Source organism: Dermacentor silvarum, chromosome 1 (assembly GCF_013339745.2).
Source record: "Dermacentor silvarum isolate Dsil-2018 chromosome 1, BIME_Dsil_1.4, whole genome shotgun sequence".
Taxonomy (NCBI): Eukaryota; Metazoa; Arthropoda; class Arachnida; order Ixodida; family Ixodidae; genus Dermacentor; species Dermacentor silvarum.
This window is the reverse complement of record NC_051154.1, coordinates 398578979-398601953: the sequence shown is the minus strand read 5'-3', so window position 1 is coordinate 398601953 and position 22975 is coordinate 398578979. Positions and strand designations below refer to the sequence as shown.

At 50.2% G+C, this 22975-nt stretch overlaps 2 non-coding genes across 2 annotated transcripts; both read right to left on the bottom strand.

Moving 5' to 3' along the window:
• Window positions 1–4314: 4314 nt before the first annotated feature.
• Window positions 4315–4387, bottom strand: Trnar-ccu (transfer RNA arginine (anticodon CCU)). Its single transcript has one exon. It is a non-coding gene; the product is annotated as a tRNA-Arg (tRNA).
• A 17248-nt stretch (window positions 4388–21635) lies between these two features.
• Window positions 21636–21708, bottom strand: Trnar-ccu (transfer RNA arginine (anticodon CCU)). Its single transcript has one exon. It is a non-coding gene; the product is annotated as a tRNA-Arg (tRNA).
• Window positions 21709–22975: the final 1267 nt, after the last annotated feature.

Below are 22975 nucleotides of genomic sequence, written 5' to 3'. Positions count from 1 at the left end.
AAGAACGCCTACCCCTCGGCGGGACTCGAACCCGCAATCCCCGTTTAAGAGACCGATGCCTTATCCGTTAGGCCACGAGGGCTTCGCGTCAAGGGCGTGCACGCATACTTTCTACATTGCCAACTTTTTTGGTGGCTGCAAAATACGGGTGAGCAGGAAGTGATGACAGCTGCAGACACAAAGCGCCGCAAAATTTCCCCCTTTATGCAGGAAGAATTTAAAGCATAATGTTTCTCAAAAGAAACGCCTACCCTCGGCGAGACTTGAACCCGCAGTCCCGGTTTAGGAGACCGATGCCTTATCCGTAAGGGCGCGAGGGCTTCGCGTCAAGGGCGTGCACGCATACTTTCTACATCGCCAACTTTTTTTGGTGGCTGCAAAATACGGGTGAGCAGGAAGCGATGACAGCTACAGACACAAGGCGCCGCAAATTTCCCCCTTTATACAGGAAAGATTTAAAAGCATAATTTTCTCAAAAGAAACGCCTACCCTCGGCGGCACTCGAACCCGAATCCCCGTTAAAGAGACCGATGCCTTATCCGTTAGGCCACGAGGGCTTCGCGTCAAGGGCGTGCACGCATACTTTCTACATTGCCAACTTTTTTTGGTGGCTGCAAAATACGGGTGAGCAGGAAGCGATGACAGCTGCAGACACAAGCACCCGCAAAATTTCCCCTTTATGCAGGAAAAATTTAAAAGCATAATGTTTCTCAAAAGAAACGCCTACCCTCGGCGGACTCGAACCCGAATCCCCGGTTAGGAGACCGATGCCTTATCCGTTAGGCCACGAGGGCTTCGCGTCAAGGGCGTGCACGCATACTTTCTACATTGCCACTTTTTTTGGTGGCTGCAAAATACGGTGAGCAGGAAGCGATGACAGCTGCAGACACAAGGCGCGCAAAATTTCCCCCTTTATACAGGAAAGATTTAAAAGCATAATGTTTCTCAAAAGAAACGCCTACCCTCGGCGGCACTCGAACCCGAATCCCCGTTTAAGGAGACCGATGCCTTATCCGTTAGGCCACGAGGGCTTCGCGTCAAGGGCGTGCACGCATACTTTCTACATTGCCAACTTTTTTTGGTGGCTGCAAAATACGGTGAGCAGGAAGCGATGACAGCTGCAGACACAAGCACCGCAAAATTTCCCCCTTTATACAGGAAAGATTTAAAGCATAATGTTTCTCAAAAGAAACGCCTACCCTCGGCGGCACTCGAACCCGAATCCCCGGTAGGAGACCGATGCTTATCCGTTAGGCCACGAGGGCTTCGCGTCAAGGGCGTGCACGCATACTTTCTACATCGCCAACTTTTTTGGTGGCTGCAAAATACGGGTGAGCAGGAAGTGATGACAGCTGCAGACACAAAGGCGCCGCAAAATTCCCCTTTATGCAGGAAAATTTAAAAGCATAATGTTTCTCAAAAGAAACGCCTACCCTCGGCGGGACTCGAACCCGCAATCCCCGGTTTAAGGAGACCGATGCCTTATCCGTTAGGCCGCGAGGGCTTCGCGTCAAGGGCGTGCACGCATACTTTCTACATTGCCAACTTTTTTTGGTGGCTGGCAAAATACGGGTGAGCAGGAAGCGATGACAGCTGCAGACACAAGGCGCCGCAAAATTTCCCCCTTTATACAGGAAAGATTTAAAAGCATAATGTTTCTCAAAAGAAACGCCTACCCTCGGCGGCACTCGAACCCGAATCCCCGGTTAAGGAGACCGATGCCTTATCCGTAAGGCCAGCGAGGGCTTCGCGTCAAGGGCGTGCACGCATACTTTCTACATTGCCAACTTTTTTTTGGTGGCTGCAAATACGGGTGAGCAGGAAGCGATGACAGCTGCAGACACAAGGCGCCGCAAAATTTCCCCCTTTATACAGGAAAGATTTAAAAGCATAATGTTTCTCAAAAGAAACGCTACCCTCGGCGGCACTCGAACCCGAATCCCCGGTTAAGGAGACCGATGCCTTATCCGTTAGGGCCACGAGGGCTTCGCGTCAAGGGCGTGCACGCATACTTTCTACTTGCCAATTTTTTGGTGCTGCAAAAATAAAAGGTTAGAGCAGGAGCGATGACAGCTGCGACACAAGCTCCGCAAAATTTCCCCCTTTATACAGAAGATTTAAAAGCATAAGTGTTCTCAAAGAACGCCTACCCTCGCGGCACTCGTAACCCCGAAAAAAAAAAAATCCCCGTTAAGGAGACCGATGCCTTATCCGTAAGGCCGCGAGGGCTGTCGCGTGTCAGAAGGGCGTGCAACGCATACTTTCTACATTGCCACCTTTTTTTGGTGGCTGCAAAATAGGGTGAGCAGGAAGCGATGACAGCTACAGACACAAGCGCCGCAAAATTCCCCCTTAATACAGGAAGATTTAAACATAATGTTTCTCAAAAGAAACGCCTACCGCTCGGCGGCACTCGAACCCGAATCCCCGGTTAAGGAGACCGATGCCTTATCCGTTAAGGCCACGAGGGCTTCGCGTCAAGGGCGTGCACGCATACTTTCTACATTGCCAACTTTTTTTTGGTGGCTGCAAAATACGGGTGAGCAGGAAGCGATGACAGCTGCAGACACAAGGCGCCGCAAAATTTCCCCCTTTATACAGGAAAGATTTAAAAGCATAATGTTTCTCAAAAGAAACGCCTACCCTCGGCGGCACTCGAACCCGAATCCCCGGTTAAGGAGACCGATGTCTTATCCGTAAGGCCGCGAGGGCTTCGCGTCAAGGGCGTGCACGCATACTTTCTACATTGCCAACTTTTTTTGGTGGCTGCAAAATACGGGTGAGCAGGAAGCGATGACAGCTACAGACACAAGGCGCCGCAAAATTTCCCCCTTTATACAGGAAAGATTTAAAAGCATAATGTTTCTCAAAAGAAACGCCTACCCTCGGCGGCACTCGAACCCGAATCCCCGGTTAAGGAGACCGATGCCTTATCCGTAGGCCACGAGGGCTTCGCGTCAAGGGCGTGCACGCATGCTTTCTACATTGCCAACTTTTTTGGTGGCTGCAAAATACGGGTGAGCAGGAAGCGATGACAGCTGCAGACACAAGGCGCCGCAAAATTTCCCCCTTTATACAGGAAAGATTTAAAAGCATAATGTTTCTCAAAGAAACGCCTACCCTCGGCGGCACTCGAACCCGAATCCCCGGTAAGGAGACCGATGCCTTATCCGTAAGGCCGCGAGGGCTTCGCGTCAAGGGCGTGCACGCATACTTTCTACATTGCCAACTTTTTTGGTGGCCTGCAAAATACGGGTGAGCAGGAAGCGATGACAGCTACAGACACAAGGCGCCGCAAAATTTCCCCCTTTATACAGGAAAGATTTAAAAGCATAATGTTTCTCAAAAGAAACGCCTACCCTCGGCGGCACTCGAACCCGAATCCCCGGTTAAGGAGACCGATGCCTTATCCGTAAGGCCGCGAGGGCTTCGCGTCAAGGGCGTGCACGCATACTTTCTACATTGCCAACTTTTTTTGGTGGCTGCAAAATACGGGTGAGCAGGAAGCGATGACAGCTGCAGACACAAGGCGCCGCAAAATTTCCCCCTTTATACAGGAAAGATTTAAAAGCATAATGTTTCTCAAAAGAAACGCCTACCCTCGGCGGCACTCGAACCCGAATCCCCGGTTAAGGAGACCGATGCCTTATCCGTTAGGCCACGAGGGCTTCGCGTCAAGGGCGTGCACGCATGCTTTCTACATTGCCAACTTTTTTTGGTGGCTGCAAAATACGGGTGAGCAGGAAGCGATGACAGCTGCAGACACAAGGCGCCGCAAAATTTCCCCCTTTATACAGAAAGATTTAAAAGCATAATGTTTCTCAAAGAAACGCCTACCCTCGGCGGCACTCGAACCCGAATCCCCGGTTAAGGAGACCGATGCCTTATCCGTAAGGCCGCGAGGGCTTCGCGTCAAGGGCGTGCACGCATACTTTCTACATTGCCAACTTTTTTTGGTGGCTGCAAAATACGGGTGAGCAGGAAGCGATGACAGCTGCAGACACAAGGCGCCGCAAAATTTCCCCCTTTATACAGGAAAGATTTAAAAGCATAATGTTTCTCAAAAGAAACGCCTACCCTCGGCGGCACTCGAACCCGAATCCCCGGTTAAGGAGACCGATGCCTTATCCGTAAGGCCGCGAGGGCTTCGCGTCAAGGGCGTGCACGCATACTTTCTACATTGCCAACTTTTTTTGGTGGCTGCAAAATACGGGTGAGCAGGAAGCGATGACAGCTGCAGACACAAGGCGCCGCAAAATTTCCCCCTTTATACAGGAAAGATTTAAAAGCATAATGTTTCTCAAAAGAAACGGCTACCCTCGGCGGCACTCGAACCCGCAATCCCCGGTTTAGGAGACCGATGCCTTATCCGTTAGGCCACGAGGGCGGTTTTTTTTTATTACCTTGTGATCAACATTTCACAGAAACAGCAATTGCAAACAAAAGAACAGGAAAATCCCTAGCCTCTCGGCTAGTTCGTGAGTTTTAAAGTGGCTTGATTTTGGCCAAAAGATCAAAAACAGTAATCCATTCTGGAGGATCATCTAATGCCTTGTATACATCTCGTATGTAGATAACAGCTTCAATTAAATAATCTCTTGCCGATCTTGGACTCAAATGCGCATGTCTGACGTCCATTCTTGTTCGCCAGACACTGTGCATACACATCACCATGAACATATCACTTGGTACACCCTCTGGTTCCACACAAGGTAAGTAAGGAATACCGAAAGCGCTTAAAGGTAGGTCCTTTTTTAAAGTCCTTTGAAGCACATCCCATAGGAACATCGCGTCATGGCAATCAAGAAAAAGATGTTCAATTGTTTCCGGTTTTCTACATATTAGGCAGTTTACAGACCATGGAACGAAGAGGCCTTTGCTCTGCAGCCATGGTTTTACAGGGAGGGTATCGGTATGTACTTGGAAAAAAAAAGGATTTCATTGAGGCTTTCAGTGGCATTCGCTTAACACGCTTGAGGACGTCGCGCTCTGAGCCCAGCTGGTACAGCCCGCGGTACACAGGAATTAGCAAAAAAACATCAAGTAAGTCTTTGTATAATCGCTTACGTGTCACAGACGATAAGTATTCATAGGAAAATCTGCCCTTGAGAATCTGCATAGCCGCTACAACTTCGCGTAGGTAGCCAGATAACAACGCTGGCCGAAAAAAAAAGGTTGATACAACGTAGTCTGGCAAGGAATCTTGTAATCGCACTTGGATTACAGTTCGAAGAAATACGTCAGCTTGATCACGCAAAAAGAAAAACCTCGTCACAATCTGCCTAAAAAACAGGTGCGATAGCCCCAAGCCCCCGTTTTTAACTTTATGAAAAAGGTTGCAACGACTCATGCGCTCCCAAGTCGACCCCCAGATAAAGACTGCAAACACTCTGTGCAGTTTTTGTACAGAAACCCTAGTCATGCTTAATACCTGGAGCACATAGTACACTTTAGCAATCAAAAACATATTACAAACGGCTGCTCTTGAAAACAGAAAAATTATGACCCCCCCATTTTTCTGTTTGTAATTTCACTCTTCTTGCTTCATCTGCCCAAAAGTCTTTGCTGTCCTTATAGTGTTTTAGTTGAACTCCTAGATAGCTATCGGGAGTTGTGCTCCATTTTATGTTGCACATCATGTCTGGAGCACTCTCCCAGCTGCCATGCCAGAACCCAAGACATTTATTCCAGCTTATCATGCTTCCTGTTGCTCTACAAAAATTCTTAGCCTCTTCTACAACTTCGTACACGCTTTCTTCATTTGCGCAAAATGCAGCTATATCATCCGCATATGCGAGGATTTTAACTTCACTGTTGAAGAAAGTGTAGCCTCGAATACTCGGATTTGCAAGTACTTTTAAACAAAAGGGTTCCAGGTAAAGATCAAAGAGGAGGGATGACAAACAGCAGCCTTGTTTTACAGATGTTTCAACACGAATCATTTCACTTAGTTTCTTATTGATGACAAGTCTCGCTGTACATTTATCATAGACCATTTTCACTCCGTCTAGAATTACAGATCCTACATTGACGTGCTTCAGGATGAGGAACAGAATTTCATGCACAACTCTATCGAAAGCCTTGTTCAAATCCAGTTGAACCATTGCAACTCGATCCTGCATAGCGTCGCAACATTCAAGAACCGTTCTTGCTACGTGAATATTTGTAAGAATTGTTCTTCCTTTAATTCCGCAAGTCTGATGTGGACCTACAAGGGACTTGATAGCACTTTGGAAACGGCGAGCCAAAACTTTCATAAAGATCTTGTAATCAGTATTCGTTAAGCTTATTGGTCGGTATGCTTCCACAGAAAGCAGTTTCACCGGGTCATTAGTTTTCGGAATCATGATCACATGGGATGTTCGAAAGGATGGTGGTGTTAGTTTTTCTTCGTAGCATTCTTCTATAACTCGATGTAGGGACTCTGCCATGTCCCTTTTGAAGAATTTGTACACGGCGGCACCGAGACCATCTGGACCAGGAGATTTGCCAGGACTGAGATCGTCTATCGCCTGCTCAACTTCCGCGACTGTTATTGGCCTTTCCAGTGACTGTTTTGTTTCGTCAGAAAGCTTAGGCATAAGCGGCAGAAATTCGCTTAAAAACCGTTCAGTATCGCATGTTTTATGACTAAATAATCTTCTATAATATTCAACAAAGGCAAGCTGTATCAGTTCACCGTCTTGAGTAACGTCATTGCGGAAACTGATTTCGTTAATTTCTTTTGATACTGCATGTTTCTTTTCGTCGCATAGCGCGCGTTTTGTGGGCGTTTCTCCCATCCATAGCCGCTCGGACCTCGCCCTTATCACTGCGCCACGATACTTTTCTGCTTCTATGGTATCGAGCTTCGCCTTTACTTCTTTAATTTCTTTCGAGAACAGCCCAGGCTTAGCATTTTCTACGTTAACCATATAGTCTAACTCGCTAGGCAGTTCTTTTTCTTGCTGCCTTTCTTTCTGCCTCACAACACTTGCTCTTTCCAAAGCGGCGACCTTGAAGTCGCATTTAAACTGTTCCCACAGCATCATAAAGTTGCAAGTTTGATTCAACCGCATGCTATCTATATATTCCTTGATCTTTGCAACGAAAAAATCATCCTGTAGTAATTTGTTGTTGAATTTCCACAATTCCCAGTTAAACTTCGACACTTTTTTTTTGTACCAATGGTAAGTATGACTAAAGAGTGATCACTAAAGCTCACATGCTGTGTATCATAATGGGAACATAAAGACACTAAATCAAAAGGGACATAAATTCGGTCTAATCTGGCATGAGATACATTTTGAAAATGGGTGTATTTTGCTTGGTCTTCATGCGTCAACACTAAAGCTATATCTTCGAGTTCATTATCCTCAATCATTCGATGCAATAATTCTGCACTTTTATCGCTATAAACTTTACTATTTGATCTATCTTCGGGTCTGCATACGCAATTGAAGTCACCAAGCAGTAATACACTTCTTTCACTTTCTAGACAGGGTCGCATGGTACTAAAAAACTTTCTCGCTCAAAGATTCTATTCGGTGCATAGACACAAATTACACGCCAGGGAATTTCAGCATAAAGAAAATCACAAAAAACTAGTCGGCCATTGTCACAAGAAGACACAGATTCAATGATTCCAAGGCTCTTTCGAATAAAGATAGCACAGCCACCAGCCCTACCAACGGCGTGACTCACACACACATTGTATCTGTTGCGGAAGACTTCAACCATTCGATCAGTTAGTTCTTCACTCTCGATTTTGGTCTCTTGGACCGCTAACACATCAATATCATTTTCTAAAAGAATTCGATTTAGTTGACATTGTCTTCTTCGCGCAGAAAGACCTCTCGTATTGAAGGTCGCGACACGCAGGGCATGCTTAAAGTTAGCTGCCATCTCTATTAAGAAAAATTTGCCAATAGCCTACTCACATCTTCGCATCAAACATGCAGACCCCGCGGTGAGAGTAGGCTCCATGATCGCTGCACTTCCAGACAAAAAACACGAGAACGCCCCTTTCCGTGAGCGAAAAAAAAAAACAAAAAAAAGGGGGGGGGGGAGGGGGGGTTGCCGCCGCTAAGAAGGCGGCGGCGTGGAATTAGTCCGTCGGTCTGGCGTAAAGTTTGGCACTGGCTTGAAAGACTGCCGTCTGGAAGTTGCAGCCTTTGTGGGAGGTTCCCCTGTTGTCTCTGAAACACCACTCGCAATGGTGTCCCCAGTCTCCTCTCGCGTCCTCTTTACAGGACCGCTGCCAGTTTCTGCCATGTCGACCTCGGTGATGGCATCCTCTGTGGCTTTCGCGTTTTCAGGAAGAGAGCCGTCGGTGCCTTGGGTCTTGATTGTGTCTTCCTTTAGCGCTTCTGGGTTCGCTGCGGCATCAACACGCGCAGGGTCTTTTTCGCGTCTCAATTCCTTGGCGTTGTCACATGGTGCCTGTAGAGGCTTTGGGGCCTCCGCATTCCCATCGTCGCCATGACCTCGCGTGGCATCTTCTGCATCGGCTGCGTCCATCATGTGCTCGGAAACCAAATCTCTCCGAGCCGGGCCTGTTACGCTGGCATAGGAGCGCACGCACTGGGTCTCGTCGTGGCCGTAACGACGACAGAGCCCGCAACGTGGAACACGGCACTCGCGACGTATATGGCCGATGCCGTGGCATCGAAGGCAGAGCGGAGCTCTGCCTGGGACATGAACGAGTGCCAAGTCTTGACCGACACGCAGCTGATGAGGCAGATCGTCGATGGTAACGCCCACCTTCAACTTCAACGTTACGGACCGCGTTGTCGACCCTTTATCGAAGCAGCCTTTAACTTTCCATTTTTCTCTGTTGATTTCTGTCACCTTTCCGAAGGCGGCAAGTGCATTTCGAACATCGTCATCTGGTACCCCATGAAGTAGCCAGTAAAGCTTCAGACGAACGCCTCGGTCGCAGGGGTCTATAACCATACAGCGCTCGTCCTTGACATTGAAGGCGTCTGCAGCCAGTATCTTCTTTTTTTCCTTCTTCGTCCTTAAACGTTACTGCCCACAGGTGATTCATTTGGTATGCCCCGAGGGCAACCACCTCCGGCAACAGCGAAAGACGGTCGAGTGCATCGCGGAAATGCTCGCATCGAAAAGGTCTTGCCTTAAGGCAACCGTGCAAAAAAACGGTATTCAAAACTGATTCACCTGTGGGCAGATGCGGCAAAACAACCTGGTAATCTTCAGCCGGATTGTCAGAAGACCTGATTCCGCGGCCATTGGCCGCTGTATCCGCTCCGAGGGAGCACATGCTTTCACAACCGTTCGCTTCGGAAGCCGGAAGTGGAAATGTTAGGCCACGAGGGCTTCGCGTCAATGGCGTGCACGCATACTTTCTACATTGCCAACTATTTTTGGTAGCTGCAAAATACGGGTGAGCAGGAAGTGATGACAGTAGCAGACACAAAGCGCCGCAAAATTTCCCCCTTTATAGAGGAAAGATTTAAAAGCATAATGTTGCTCAAAAGAAACGCGTACCCTCGGCGGGACTCGAACCCGCAATCTCCAGTTTAGGAGACTGATCGATGCCTTATCTGTTAGGCCACGAGGGCTTTTTTTTATATTGCCGGTCTTTGACAATGTACAGAGCACACACTACAGAACAATATCACAAAAATAACTACAAAACATATTGAAAAACACGAAAGCCAGCAGTCCAACATGGACTGGCGTTGTCGAACTAAAACTCTTTTAATGCTGTCAGAGCTTCTAGCCTCGACAGCCAATCGGGAACACAATCTTGTGTTTTCTTTATTTCAATGAAGCGAGACATACTGTCTCGAAAATAGATACGAGCAGGCCTAGCGTTTGGGTCGCAATGGTACCCAGCCATCCGTGCCCGCCATAAACAGTGGAGGCCATGGAGCATTATTAAGTCGTATGGAACTCCGTCCTCATTCTTTATCGCTAGGTACCTGATCCCATGCGGATTCAACGGAAACTCCTTCTTGATTGTCCGTTTTAGGACGTCCCAGAAGTAGACACCTTCCCAGCAATGCAAGAACACATGATCTACGGTTTCAGGTTGCTTGCAAATCAAGCAGTGTGAGCCCCATGGTACAAGGAAGCCACGTTCTTCCATGAATGTTTTCACAGACAGTGTTCCTGCGTGTAGGAGGAGGAGGAAACAACTTTATAAAAAAAATTTTCAGGGCGTTGTAGGTGGCCGCTTGTCTGCGGCGACCTCTTCCGCCCAGGCTACGATTCCTTTTTGTAGCTTTTCTTCAGGAGACCGTATTAGGGTCTCCCATGTCGTTTCAGAGGGAGCTGGCAGAAGCTCTCTGGGTGGGGGAAGACCCTCGCATTCCCAGAGGATGTGTCTTTGGTTTGATGGCATTTTTGTCGCAGTTTTGGCATATTGGGTCAACCTCCCCATCTGTGAAGATCGCTAAGCGATGAGGAGTGATAAGGCTGTTAGTTTGAATTCGGCGGAGGACAGTGGCCTGCGCTCTTGTAAGGTTGCTGTGTGGTATTGGGTATATTCTCCTGTTCTCTTTGTATAGGTTGGTGAGTTCGTTGTAGGAAGTCACTACCTCTCCCATCGGGGGGTCCGGTTCCAAGGAGAGCGCGACCCGGTTTGTTAACCCTCGGGCCACTCTATGCGCTTCCTCGTTACCGGGATTTCCCGAGTGAGCGGGGACCCAGACAAGATTGATTTTTGTTCTGTCGTCCTGATTAAAGTTTTTCAAGATCTTGGCTGTATTTAGTCCCACACTGCCCCTCATAAAGCTGGGAATAGCGCTCTTAGAGTCGCTCAGGACAGTATGGGTAGTTGGGTTCATGATGGCCAGCGCTATGGCCACTTCTTCGGCCTCTTTGATTGATGCGGCTCTAGTTGAGGCCACATTTACAATTCTAGATTTTCCGTCCACGGCACTCAGGGTGTATGTGTTGTATCCCTGGTTGGCGGCATCGACAAAGACCGCGGTTTGGTCTTGCGTGTGCTTTTCGCGTAGTTTGTCTGCCCTGGCTTTTCTCCTGCCATCGTGCCTGCCTGCCAGGGTGTTTTTGGGTAATGGCTTGATTATTAGGTAATGTCTGATTGCGGGAGGTAGTGGTGCTCTGCCTCCCGTGGTGTATAGGGGTTTAATGTTCAGTCTACTCAGGATGTGTAGTCCCGTCATCGTGTCTGATAGGCGTATTATTTGTGCTGTTTTGTGTGTTTCGATCAGCTCCTCTAGGGTGTTGTGCATTCCAAGTTGGAGGAGCTTCTCGGTGCAGGTATAAACAGGCAAACCTAGTGCCCATTTGTACGCTTGTCGCTTAAAAAAGAATGTTTTTACCCCAGTAGGTACCTCCATTCTCTTCACCCGTTTAAGGACATCCTGTCCTGGTCCTCCACTGTATATCGCTCTGTACAATGGCACTGGAAATACAATATCGCATACATCTTTATATAATGTCTTTCTTTTCACGCCGGATAAATAATCGAAAGAAAAACGCACTGAAAGAAAGCGCACACTATCGACTACTTCTTTAAGATAGCCGCGAATCGTTCCTGGCATACTATTGGTACTAACAATGAGTGCCGGCAGCGCAGCTCTTAATCTGAGCTGTAATACCGTACGCAGAAAAGGATTACGCACATCCCGAAAAAACAAAAATCTATTGACAAGCTGTCGTACAAAAAGATGCGCCAAGCCCAGGCCCCCTTCCTTCACCCGCCTGAACAGATTTGTTCGGCTACATCTTTCCCAGTTAGAGTCCCAGATAAAAACGACGAACACTCTGTGCAACCTTTGCACATTTGCCCTTGAACAAAATAACGTCTGCATGACGTACCACAACTTCGTAATGAAAAATAAATTACATACAGTTGCCCTTGCGAAAATGGACCGGTTGATGCCTTTCCACCTGTCTGCTTTTTCTCTTGTTTCTTTTATTTGGTTCGTCCAGTATTCCTCGCTCTGTTTGTAGCTGTCCAAGGGAACACTGAGATACTTGGTAGGGGTTTTCACCCAGCTCAAATTCGCAAAGTTATCCGGGGCCGAGGACCACTCTCCGTGCCACAAACCGAGGGACTTACCCCAGTTCACTTTACTGCCCGTTACATCACAAAACTGTTTCACCACGCGTATTGTTTCCGTTACGCTTTCTCTATTTGTACAACACACGGCGATATCATCGGCATATGCTAGGAGCTTGACTTCTGTGGCTGCCAAGCTATAACCGCGTATTTTATTAGGGGCCCCCAATGATTTATTCACAATTAAGCGTGTTGTGCAGTTCTGATACGCCAATGCCACTCCCTCAGTGATGATGGCACCTACATTAACGTGATCCAGAATGGCAAACAAAATATCATGAGACACACAGTCAAACGCTTTCTCTAGGTCAAGCTGGAGCACTGCGACGCCATCGTAAGTGATGTCACAGCACTCGAGCACGCACAGCATCGTGTGAATATTCGTAAAAATTGACCTCCCTTTGATCCCACACGTTTGGTGGTCTGCGACTATTTCTTTGATGACGCTTTGAAGTCTGGCTGCCAAAACCTTCATAAAAATCTTATAGTCGACATTGGTTAAAGATATCGGCCTATAAGATGTCACGAGCCTAAGTTTCTCCGCTTTGTCACTCTTAGGTATCAAGATGGTATGCGCTTTACCAAAAGAAGGCGGCAAAGCTTTGTTCACATACGCTGCGTTAAACAGGTCTGTTAGCAGGGGCGACAGTTCTTTCTTGAAGGCTTTATAAAAACACGCGCTCAGACCGCCAGGTCCGGGTGATTTGCCATTGTTCAAATCATTTATTGCTTTTTCGACTTCGTGTTCTCTTATAGTCCCTTCTAATCGGTCCTTCGTGTCGTCACTCAATCGCGGCATGCGACCGAGAAAGACCCTTTTGAACTCATCTACATTGGCTTCTTGATATGCAAACAGTGACTGGTAATACTCTAAAAACGCTCGGCCTATGCTCCTATTATCGTCGACGAGCGTGCCATTCCACGAGATCTTATCGACATGATTACGTCGACCATGAGCTTTTTCAAGTCCAAGCGCCCTTTTGGTGGGCGTCTCCCCCGCTACTAATGCGTTTGCTCTTGCGGCACAATCGCACCTTGATAGCGTTCTTTGTCCAACTGTTCGATTTTTTCTTTGATGGTTCGCATATCTTGCTTATACGCCCCTGGCTCTTCGCACTCCAGCGCTATCAGCTAATTAAGTATCTTTCGTAAGTCTCGTTCTTTCATTTCCCTCTCAAACTTTAAGCAGCTCGATCTTTCTATTGCTTTCATTTTTACCTTCTGTTTGAACCATTACCATTTCTCTGCTATTGTTTGAGTACATTCATCGCTTACTTCCATAACGGCCTCATGAATTGAGTCTACAAATGGCGCGTCTTTTAGTAGTAAGGCATTCATTTTCCATTGGTCCCAGTTAAAAGATTGACTCTTCTTCATTCGTATGGTACACATCACCAAGCCGTGATCTGAGAACGCCACAGGTGCAACAGAATAACTGTGGCACTTTGGAATCATGTCCTGTGACATGTACAAGCGGTCTAACCGCGCATGGCTACTGCCTTGAAATCGCGTATACATCACTTCCCGCTCCCCCTCCAGACACTCACATACATCGTCTAGTTCACTTTCGCTTATCAGCCTAGGCAATATATGACTGCTTTTATGGCGGATACCACCATTATTGCATCTATCCCGAGCACTCAAAACACAGTTGAAATCACCCAACAAAAGCATGCACTTTTCACTGCTAATACGGAGAAAAAGATTCGAAAAAAATAATGCACGCTCTTCTACACCATTTGGCGCATATATGCATATAACCCGGAATTGAACTTTAAAAAAACAAAATCACAAATAACAATCCTTCCCGACTGACATGAAAACAGACTTTGAACAACCAGGTCTCGTAACTTCTTAACAAACAGGACACATCCAGCGGACGTCCCTACCGCGTGGCTCACGACCGCATAATATCTAGTCGTGAAACGCCGCACCATGCTCCCGGTCTCTTCCTCCCCGTCTACCTTGGTCTCCTTATAAGGATGTTTATTGGATGGCACTCGAAGCAGCGCAAGGGCGACTGTCCAAAAAGCGCAGCACGGACTCTCAGCACGAGCGGCGCTCGATAGCCGAAGGAAACGACCCACTAGAAGGTACTGGCGAGGGAGAACCACTTCAAGGCGCTGGAGCGAACGACCCACTACAGAGTTCCAACGCTTCACTACAATTACCCCGGGTGAGAAAAGGGAGCCGCCAGGCGACTTAACAGGTTGTCACCATGAGTGGGTTATGGTATATCTTGAGGCGCTCCACATTGACGATGTCGCGCCCTCGACGGCGTATGTCCGAAGACGGTTCAACGGGTTCGATGAGGTAATTTACTGGGGACGTGCGTTCGACGACACGGTAGGGGCCTTCGTATTTGGGCAGCAGTTTCGAAGAGAGTACAGTTGCGGTGGTAGGGACTGAGAGCCAGACGAGCGCCCCAGGAAAAAACGTGGGCGCAGAAGTGCTGGTGTCGCCGCGAATGCTCTTCTGCCGCTCTTGTTCATTTGTAGTAAAGGTCCGGGCCAGGTCGCGACACTCTTCAGCATGTCTGGCTGTGGCAGATATAGGGGTATACTCAGACGTGTCTGGTTTGTATGGAAGGATCGTGTCAATCGTGTGCGACGGCTGGCGGCCGTACAATAGGAACGGTGAGAAGCCAGTAGTACTCTGAGGGGCGGTATTGTAGGCGTAGGTGACGAAGGGCAGAATGGCATCCCAATCGGTGTGGTCGGCAGCGATGTACATTGAGAGCATGTCGCCGAGCGTGCGGTTAAATCGCTCTGTGAGACCGTTTGTCTGTGGGTGGTAAGCAGTAGTTTTGCGGTGAACGACGTGACACTCTTTGAGAATGGCTTCGTCGACTTCCGACAAGAAGACACGGCCTCGATCGCTGAGTAGCTCCAGGGGTGGACCGTGACGCAGTATGAATCAGTGAAGCAGGAAAGAGGAAACGTCTCGTGCTGTAGCCGCTGGAAGGGCGGCAGTTTCGGCGTATCGCGTGAGATGGTCAACAGGGACGATGGCCCAGCGGTTAGCAGCCGACGTCAGAGGAAGAGGTCCGTATAAATCGATGCCAACGCGCCCAAACGGCCGGTTAGGACATGGCAAAGGTTGTAGACCTGCTGGCGAGAGGTGCGGCGAAGATTTCCGGCGCTGACAATCGAGGCAGGTGCGAACAAATTTCTGCACGTACCGGTACCTTCCCCGCCAAAAGTACCGTTGTCGAATTCGGTGGTAAGTTTTGTATACCCCAGAGTGTGCACACTGCGGATCAGAGTGGAACGATTGGCATATTTTAGAACGGAGACTGCGGGGTACTACCAGTAACTACTGGCGGCCGTCGGCGCTGTAATTGCGTCGGTGAAGTAGCTCGTCGCGAATGGCGAAATGGTAGGATTGACGACGCAATGCGCGAGTGGGTGGTGTTGCCGACGGATCAGTGAGCAAGTCTATCAGCGAGACAATCCATTGGTCCTTGCGCTGTTCTGTAGCGATGGTGTGAAGGTGATGATGGTGTGTGGTCGATGGAAGAAACGGCCAGTTGAGTTCCTGAGCAGTGGGCGTTGTCATCGGGTAAGGGGGAGCGCGAGAGGGCGTCGGCATCGGCATGTTGGCGTCCGTTGCGGTAGAGCACGCGGATGTCGTAGTCCTGCAGACGAAGTGCCCAACGGGCGAGACGGCCTGAGGGATCCTTCAACGACGACAGCCAGCATAGTGCATGGTGGTCAGTAACGACATCGAACGGGCGACCATACAAATAAGGGCGAAACTTCGTAAGGGCCCAGATGATCGTCAGGCATTCTTTTTCGGAGACGGTGTAGTTGGCCTCGGCTTTAGTAAGCGTACGACTTGCATACGCCACGACATATTCAGGGAACCCTGGCTTGCGCTGCGCAAGGACAGCGCCAAGGCCAGCACCGCTGGCGTCCGTGTGCACCTCTGTAGGGGCCGTAGGGTCGTAGTGGCGTAGTATGGGCGGAGACGTCAACAAACGACGGAGCTTTGTGAACGCGTCCTCGCACACTGACGACCACGAGTCGAGGGGCCCCGTACTGCCAAGGAGCTACGTCAGTGGCGATATAATAGTGGCGAAGTTTCGAATTAAACGTCGAAAGTAGGAACACAGTCCTACGAAACTGCGCAGTTCTTTGACGGACGTAGGTCTGGGGAACTCGGCTACGGCCCGAAGCTTGGCAGGATCTGGGAGAATTCCATCCTTGGACACGACGTAGCCCAGTATAGTCAGCTGCCGAGCTGCAAATCGGCACTTCTTTAGATTCAACTGTAGGCCGGCGTTGCTCAAACGCGTCAAAACATGCCGGAGACGTTGAAGATGCGTGGAGAAGTCCGGCGCGAAAACGACGACGTCGTAGAGGTAGCACAAGCACGTGTTCCACTTTAGGTTGCGCAAGACGGTATCCATCATGCGCTCGAAGGTCGCGGGCGCATTACACAGTCCGAACGGCATGACGTTGAATTCGTACAAGCCGTCGGGCGTGACGAAGGCTGTCTTCGGTCGAGCGTCCTCAGCGGTAGGGACTTGCCAGTACCCTGAGCGCAAATCGAGCGATGAAAAGAATTCAGCTCCTTGGAGGCTGTCAATCGCGTCATCTATTCGTGGCAGCGGATAGACGTCCTTGCGGGTTATCTTGTTGAGCCGTCGGTAGTCCACACAGAACCGTACAGAACCGTCCTTCTTCGCAACAACGACCGGAGACGCCCAGGGACTGTTTGATGGTCGAATAACATCCCGTCGAAGCATGTCGTCGACTTGCTCGTTAATTACACGACGCTCTGCAGGAGATACGCGATAAGGACGTTGCCGCAGTGGCGGTTGGGAGCCAGTGTCGATGCCATGCGAGGCAGTGGACGTGCGGCCCAAGGAAGTCTGCGCGACATCGAAAGATGGGCGAAATTCTTCCAACAGGCACAGAAGCTGTGAACGCTGGACCGGCGTAAGGTTTTCATCGATGGAGGAGCCAAATACATCTTCGGGCGACGAATCCGACTTCGAAACAGCACTGAGCGTACAGGAGCTGGGCCAGTGCGTGTCATCGGGTGCGTCTACAATTTGTGCGTCTTCGAGGGGTTCCACTCTGCCGAGACATTCCCCTCGCAGCAATGTGACAGTATAGGGGGATGGATTGGTAACAAAAATAGCACTGTCACCGTGAGTGAGTTGCACTGTCACAAAGGGGACCAACAATCCTTTCTTAGTGCGAACGCGATCAGATGGCGAATGGAGTGCAATGGTGTCGCAGAGACCGTCGCAGTACACTGACACAGCCGCTGACGCGTTCGGAGGCACTTGGGTATCGTCTGTGACGAGTATCTTCTTCGAAAGCGATGGTCTGTCTGCCGGCGTCATCTCTGAGAACGGCGAGAGTTCTATTTCGGCGGGTGTGCAATGAATGACGGCGTTGTGGCGGGAGAGAAAATCCCATCCCAGGATGATGTCGTGCGAGCAAGCAGGAATGATGATGAATTCGACGGCATACATGGCGTCCTGAATGACTACGCGAGCTGTGCATACTGCTGTTGGGTGAATACTTTGGGCGCTAGCCGTACGAAGGGATAGCCCCGAAAGTTGCGTCGTCACTTTTCGGAGGAAACGGCTAAGTGTGGCGTCCATAACGGATACGGCGGCTCCAGTATCAATAAGGGCTGATGCGCGAACACCGTCTACAAACACGTCTATTATGTTCGAAGGTCTCTGCTGAGGGCTTTCACAGTTCGATAGTGTCGCAGCCCTTGCCTCGTGGACTGCGACGTCTAGTTTTCCCGATCTCGTGCGACCTGACGTGGCCGCATCGGCGACAATGAGCGACGTTGTGGAGACGGTGAACAGCGGGTAGATGGAGCTGGGCGGAACGTCGGTGACCCAGGCGGTGGTGGTTCGTAATTAGGGCGCCTGGACTGGCTCATTACGGGTGATGCGACTCTAGGCGGCTGCACGCGATTGCAAAAACGTGCAACGTGGCCGGCGTAGCCGCACGCAAAGCATATGGGACGGTTGTCGGAAGTGCGCCAACGGTTTGCCGGAGAGGGTCCCACCCATGGCTCAGGACGCGGTGGACGTAGCGGCTGCTGATATGGCTGCATGGTGGGCTGCAGACGGAGCCTAGTGACATCGGCGTACGTAGGCGGTACAACCGCTTCGAACGACGGTGGTCCAGCGACGGCGTCGGCGTAACTGAACGGGGCAGCCGCAGAGATGGCTTGGGCCGGTCTAGCGACAACTTGAGCGTAGCTAAGTGGCGCCGGTGCCGGAGGGCGCTGGTGACATTCGGGCATGACTTCGGCGATTTCCTGTTCAATCACTCGGCGGATTGGAGGCGGGAGTGTGGTTGATGGCTGTTCCACATGCTGCGGGTGGGCGAAGGGCAGCAGAGAGAGCTGGCGCGCAATTTCTTCGCGCACAAATGTCTTCATTTCTGCGAGCAAGGTGGTGTAGTCAGAAACGGTTGACAAGCCAGCGAGATCTGCGTCCCGTGCTGGCGGCCGACGGGTCAACGACCGCTGCCGGCGTAGCTCCTCATAACTCTGGCACAGCGTTATTAGCTCTGCCACCGTGCGAGGATTTTTGGCGAGGAGCATGGTGAAGGCGTCGTCGTCGATGCCCTTCATGACATTCTTGATCTTATCCAACTCGGACATGGTCGCGTTGGTTTTCTTCCACAAGTCCAGGATGTCCTCTATGTAACTGGTGAAAGATTCCCCTGCCTGCTGAGCCCGTTCGCGCAAACGCTGTTCTGCTTGTAGCTTACGAACAGCAGGGCGGCCAAAGACGTCGATAATTGCAGTCTTGAAAGCGGACAAGGTCGGGAAATCGGACTCGTGGTTGTTGTACCACAGACTTGCTACTCCCGCCAGGTAAAATACCAAGTTGCTCAATTTTCCTACCTCGTCCCATTTGTTGGGTACGCTCAAGCGCTCGTAGATAGCGAGCCAGTCCTCCACGTCGGTGCCATCCGCGCCAGTGAAGATAGGTGGATCGCGTTGACGAGGGACACCGGCACATGCGGGTGGTGCGGGAGGAGGCGTTTGCTGGGAGGCGTCTTGCGGCATGGCAGAAGGTAGTGCACGGGATCGAAGCTTCAGGGGCATCGAAGGGGCTTCGGAGCGGTTTTGAGGGTACAGCACCTCCACCAATTTATAAGGATGTTTATTAGATGGCACTCGAAGCAGCGCAAGGGCGACTGTCCAAAAAGCGTAGCACGGACTCTCAGCACGAGCGGCGCTCGAGAGCCGAAGGAAACGACCCACTAGAAGGTACTGGCGAGGGAGACCCACTTCAAGGCGCTGGAGCGAACTACCCACTACAGAGTTCCAACGCTTCACTACATCCTGGACAGCTAAAACTTCTATGTCGTAGTCAGTGATCAACCGTAGGACTTGACATTGCCTACGGCTAGCCGCCAAGGCTCGCACGTTTAGTGTGGCCTTGGCGGCTGAGAGACGGGTCAGGTGCCATGCTGTACTAAAGAATGAAGTAGGCCCGGAGCATGGTGCTTACCTTTCACGACTAGCCCTCGGCTAGCCGCCTCCGGAGCCGCCCGGCTTCCCGGCGTTGTTGGTGGTGTGCTGCGCTTTGTCCCCAGGCCTTCTCTCGGGCGGAACATTCGGTTTGGGTTTGAAACCCGAACGCCTCCCAAGAGGCGCTTTTGCCGGCGGCGCATCCCCGGTGCTGGATGCTGCGTTGTCCTTGTCTCCGGCGTCGTCTCGGGGGCGCTTGAAGGTTCCACCGAGACTAGCAGCCCGGTCACTGTCGTTGGCAGCCTCGCTCTGCTCCATTTCTGAATCGTCGTCATCGCTTTCGACTTCACTCGCACCTTCCTTTCCAAGGACAGCTTCCGTGTCGACCCGTGCCGGCCCAGTCACTTGCTCAGCAGCTTCGACCACCTTGGCTTTAGGGCCCTCCGGCACTGTCACGGTACTTGTTTTCGCTGGCGGCACTTGGTCTCCGGCTCCCTTAGCGGCGTCTTCAGCCTCGGCTGCATCCATCAGATTTTCGGCTGCCGATTCACTCACTGCTGGGCCTGTCGCTGTAGCGTACGTCTTCACGCAGTCGGCGTCGACGTGCCCAAAACGTCTGCAACGGGAGCAGCGCGGCACCTTACACTCTCGCCGGACGTGCCCAGTGCCCTGGCAACGCAAGCACTGCATGGGCCGACCGGGAACGACCACCAAAGCGAGCTCTCCGCCGACGCGGACCTGATGTGGAAGGTCCTCTACCTTGACGCCGGTCTTCAGCTTGAGGAGCACGGTCCGCGTGGTAGAGGGCTTGTCCCCAATACCTTGGACACGCCACCTCTCCTGGCTTACCTCGTCCACGTTGCCGAAAGGCGCAAACGCCGCTCGGACGTCATCGTCGGCAACGCCATACAGCAGCCAGTGAAGCCGAAGCTTCACCTGCTGGTCCTGTGGGTCGACGATGACGCACCGTCGTCCTTTCACTTGAAGTTCCTTCAGGGCCACCAGCCGTTTCGTGGTGTTCGCATCCTTAAGGGTCACCGCCCACACGTGATTGATCTGGTACGCCCCTATGCACACCACGCAAGGCAGCAAGCCCGTCGGCAGTAGGGCGTCTCTGAAGTCCTCGACCCTGTATGGTGTCGCACGTACATCCCCGTGTAAAAACACGGTGTTAGTAGCCACTCGTCCTTTAGGCAGTTGCGGCAAAATAAAAGGGTAATCCTTCTCTTCGTCGTTGGTGCTGTTTCCGCGGCCAAAAGTGACCGCTGTCGCTGCCCCGGGAGAGGCCATGATTCACGAACCGTCACGCTCGGTGGCCGGAAGCAGAATCTTAGGCCACGAGGGCTTCGCGTCAAGGGCGTGCACGCATACTGTCTACATTGCCAACTTTTTTTTGGTGGCTGCAAAACACGGGTGAGCAGAAAGTGATGACAGCTGCAGACACAAGGCGCCGCAAAATTTTCCCCTTTATACAGGAAAGATTTAAAAGCATAATGTTTCTCAAAAGAAACGCGTAGCCTCGGCGGGACTCGAACCCGATATCCCCGGTTAGGAGACCGATGCCTTATCCGTTAGGCCACGAGGGCTTTTTTTTGTTTATTGTCGATTGTGACAGTCAAAACAACAAAAGTACAAATGATAAAAACATCAGCCTACTTCGGCTGACGTAGGAGGGATTAAAATCTTTTCATGACAGCCAAGTCATCGAGGACAGAAATCCACTCGGGCGGTACAGCTTGCGCCCGATACACTTCCCTAAGGGCCACAACACTTTCAATAATGTTTTCGCGCGTCGAACGGACGTTAACATCTGCATGTCGCACTTGCATTCGCGTCTTCCACAGACTGTGGAGGCCCAAAAGTATGATTAGGTCAAATGGTACTTCCGCTTCATTTGCGATGGGCAAGAACCTGATGCCATATGGATCCAGGGGAAAATCTTTTTTGACTGTTAGGCCACGAGGGCTTCGCGTCAAGGGCGTGCACGCATACTGTCTACATTGCCAACTTTTTTGGGTGGCTGCAAAATACGGGTGAGCAGGAAGCGATGACAGCTGCAGACACAAGGCGCCGCAAAATTTCCCCCTTTATACAGGAAAAATCTAAAAGCATAATGTTTCTCAAAAGAAACACGTACCCTCGGCGGGACTCAAACCCGCAATCCCCGGTTTAGGAGACCGATGCCTTATCCGTTAGGCCACGAGGGCTTTTTTTTTTATTCGCTTGAAGGTACATCATGTACAAACAACAGAAGGTCAAAACGCTTTACAGAAAGAATGACACTGAATAATGTTAAAATAACGTCAAGCACGCTTTGCTTGGCGTGGGATGATTACAAGTGCTTTAATGAAATGAGATCATTCAGAACGGGCAACCATTCCGGCTGATCTTCGCCTGCACTATATACATCCCTCGTGTACGCTACACTTTCTATAAAGTATTCCCTAGCTGGGCGTGCGTTTACATCCGCATGCCTCACCGCCATACGCGTCTTCCATATTGCGTGCATGCTCAACAACATAAACATACCATATGGTATGGCACTTTCACACTGAACCGGCAAAGAACGAATTCCGTATGGTGTTATAGGGAGGTCTTTCTTTAATGTTCGCTGCAGGATGTCCCAGTGAAATAGAGCATCCCAACAGTCCAAAAAGATGTGATCTATAGTCTCCGGCTTACGGCATAAAAGACAATACTCCAAGGAACAAATAGGCCCTTTTCCTGTAACCATGGTTTCACTGGAAATGTACCAGTGTGTAGTTGAAAAAAAAAAGGTCTTGGCTGATGGGCGTACTGGCATTCTTTTGATTCGCTTAAAAACATCTTTTCCGTGCCCGATTCCATACATCGTTCGATACATGGGTACTGGCATCATTACGTCGACAAGATCTTTATAGAGGCGCTTTTTTTTAACTTCGCACAAATACTGCAGAGAAAAACGAACCTTCAGAATATTGAACGCCAACACTACTTCGCGTAGATAACCACGTATGCCCGTACGCCCTGCACAATAAGAAGATACGATGAACTCGGGTAAATAACAGCATAATCTAACTTGTAACATAGTGCGCAAGAATGGATGACTCTGATCGCGTAAGAAAATAAACCTTGACACAATCTGCCTTAAAAACAAATGGGCCAATCCCAGCCCACCAGCTTTCACTGGTCGAAAAAGATTTGTGCGACTCGTACGTTCCCATCGGGAGCCCCAAACAAAAGTGGCAAAGACTCTGTGTATCTTCTGAATGTTTAACCTATTCATGCACAGCACCTGAAGCACGTACCAAACTTTCGCCGCTAACAACATATTGCAGACTGTTGACCGTGTGAATATCGAGAAGTTTTTCCCTCCCCACTTATTTGTTTTCTCCTTCAACACTTCTGTTTCATCCTTCCAGTATTCATTGGGATCTTTATATCGCTCCAGTGGCACATCCAGATATTTGGTCGGCACGGTCCTCCATCTGACAT